Here is a 2,500-nt window from a genome sequence, read left to right as displayed (position 1 = left end):
CCGTCCCTCTCCTGCCTGGGGAGCCGGGAAGGGGGCTCCGCCGCCGCGCTCGCCCTCGGCGGGCGAGGCTCGGCAAGCCGGGTGGCGTCCTGCTTTCCCAGCGGGCGGCCCGAGCCACGGCTCTCCTCCCGGGCGCAGCGCCGGGCCAGAGGGAAACCCCGGGCCCCGGGGCCGGAGGACGTGGTTGTGGCGGCGGACGTCGGGCGCGGCCCCCGCGGGCGGACGCTCCCCCGAAGGTGGCAGTGGGGGAGGCACCCCCGCGGGGCCTAAAGTTCGTTTCCCTCGCCCCAGGGCCAGGTACCTAGCGTCCGCGCTCTCGCGGTCCCTTCCCTCGGCGCGTCTCTCGGCGCGTCTCCGGGGGTCGAAGGGCCGCGGGGGCCGGGCGGGGGTTTAAAGACTCGGGCGGCTCGGCGTCGCCCGGGGGGCCGGCCGGCCGGCGGCGGCGGCCGGGAGTTCTCTCTCGCGGTGAGAGAGCCTCTCCCGGACGGCCGTCGCCTGCGACCGCGTCCCGCGGGCGGCCCGTGCCGGGGAGGGGCACCCCTGCCCCCCCCTCTCCGCGGCCCGGTCTCGGCGGAGAGACCGCGGCGCGAGCGGTCGGCCGTGTCCGACCTGCCCGCCTCGGAACGGGCGACCCCGGCGAGGAGCGCGGGCTCCCCGCCGGGGCTCGCGGCGGGTCCCCGCAAGGGGGGGACCCGCCGCCGGGCGGCCCTACGCCCTCCCCCCGCACTCCCTGTGCGCGGGGGGGGGCGGGAAGGGACGCCGCGCCTCCGTCGCAGCGGCTGCGTCGCGCTGCGGCGCCGCTCCTCCCTCCCCCGTCCGGGCGAGCGCTCGGCGTTCTCCCGCCGCTAAGCGCCGGCGAGGGCGGCACCCCGTTGCCCGAGCGGCGGCGTCGCCGCTCGGTCTAGCCGGACGGAGCCCCCCGCCGCCGAGGCCGTCCCGGCCCCGGGCCCCGCCTAGCCGCTTCGCCTCCCCGTCTTCGCCTTCCCGGCCGAGCCGTGCAGGCGGTCGGGGCAAGCGGGGGCGTCCCACTCCCGGTCTCCGCGTGGAAACGGGGAGAGCGGGAGCCGCCCCCGCCTCAGGCGGCCGTCCGCCTTCCGCTCGGCGCGTGCCCGCGGAAGGAGACGGGAAGCGGCGGCGGCGGCGGTGCCGTGGCGGGCGGCCGCCGCGCGGCGGGCCGCCGTCCGGCGGGCCGCGGGCGTCGTGCGTCGCCGGCTCGGGGCGCGTCCGCGTCCGCCCGCGGCGGCGCGGAGCCGCCGAGGTGCCGTCGGGACGGGACCCCGGGGAGGAGTTAGGCTGCCCGTAGCGCGGCGGAGCGGCGCGCGCGGAGGCGCGCGCGCGGGGTAGCCGTCGGGGCCCCCCGCGCCGCCCGCTCGAGGCGGACAGGCGGAGCGGCCGGGCGCGCCGCCGCCTCCGTGCGGAGGCCGGACCGAGCCCGGGCGCCTGGGCCGCCCCCGAAGCGAGCGAGGCGCTTGCCGTCGCCTTCGGCCGGTGGGGAGCGCGGGCTCCCAGGCCCTCGTCGCCGCTCGGGGCGTTTCCTTCCTTCCTTTCTGGCCCTCCTTGGGCGTGCTCGTACGGTCAGTCGAGGCGAGGCCCCTCCGTCTCGCCCCCGTCGCGCCGCGCTCCGCCGTTCTTTCCCCTCCCGCCCCGCGCGGGGATGCGAGGGGAGGAAGGGGGGGCCGGCCGGCGGGGCAGGCGGTTGGGCCGTCCTCCGAGAGGGGCCGCTCCTGGCGAGCGTTCCCGGCCCTCCCGCGCGCGCGGGGCGGTGCCGAAAGACGAGACAACTCTTAGCGGTGGATCACTCGGCTCGTGCGTCGATGAAGAACGCAGCTAGCTGCGAGAATTAATGTGAATTGCAGGACACATTGATCATCGACACTTCGAACGCACTTGCGGCCCCGGGTTCCTCCCGGGGCTACGCCTGTCTGAGCGTCGCTTTGCGATCAATCGCCGGCTCGGCCGCCGCCCCTTGGCCGGGCGACGGCCGCACGAGCGGCGCGGCTGGGGTGCCTCGCAGGCCCCTCCCGAGGGCCTTCGTCCCCCTAAGTGCAGACTCGGGGAGCGCTCCGAAGCTCCCCGCTCCCGGAGCGCCCGCTCTGCGGAGCTCGTCTCGCCGGTGGTTGGCCGGGGCTCGCCGAGTCCGGTCGGGCCCGGCGCGGCGGTGGGGAGAGACGCCGGTCGGGGGGAGGCGCGGGCCTCGTCCCCGGCCCTCCCGCGCGGGCGGCTGTCTGCGGGTGGGTACCGCGCGGTACCGTGCCGTCGCTGCCGCGCGCGCGCGCCGAGCGTGCCGGGGACGGGGGTCATCCCCGTCGCCGCCCCCCCTTCCTCTCCCGTCTCTCCCCGACGACCCGCCGCCCCCCGAGCGCCCGCCGGCGGGTGGGGGGGGAGCGAGGTCGCGGCCGGGCCGGGGCGCCGGCGGCTGCGGCGGCGGCGGCGAGTCGGGCGACGGCTGCGCCCGCGCGGCCGCCGCTTCTCCGTCGTCGTCGCCGTCGTCGCCGCGCGT

The 2,500-nt window shown here is 79.8% G+C and overlaps 1 non-coding gene across 1 annotated transcript; it reads left to right on the top strand.

Moving 5' to 3' along the window:
- Nucleotides 1–1,779: 1,779 nt before the first annotated feature.
- On the top strand, nt 1,780–1,932 carry LOC128903812 (5.8S ribosomal RNA). Its single transcript, XR_008464277.1, has one exon. It is a non-coding gene; the product is annotated as a 5.8S ribosomal RNA (ribosomal RNA).
- Nucleotides 1,933–2,500: the final 568 nt, after the last annotated feature.

This window comes from Rissa tridactyla, unplaced genomic scaffold (genome assembly GCF_028500815.1).
Source record: "Rissa tridactyla isolate bRisTri1 unplaced genomic scaffold, bRisTri1.patW.cur.20221130 scaffold_638, whole genome shotgun sequence".
NCBI lineage: Eukaryota > Metazoa > Chordata > Aves > Charadriiformes > Laridae > Rissa > Rissa tridactyla.
This window is presented reverse-complemented; position numbering and strand designations above follow the sequence as displayed.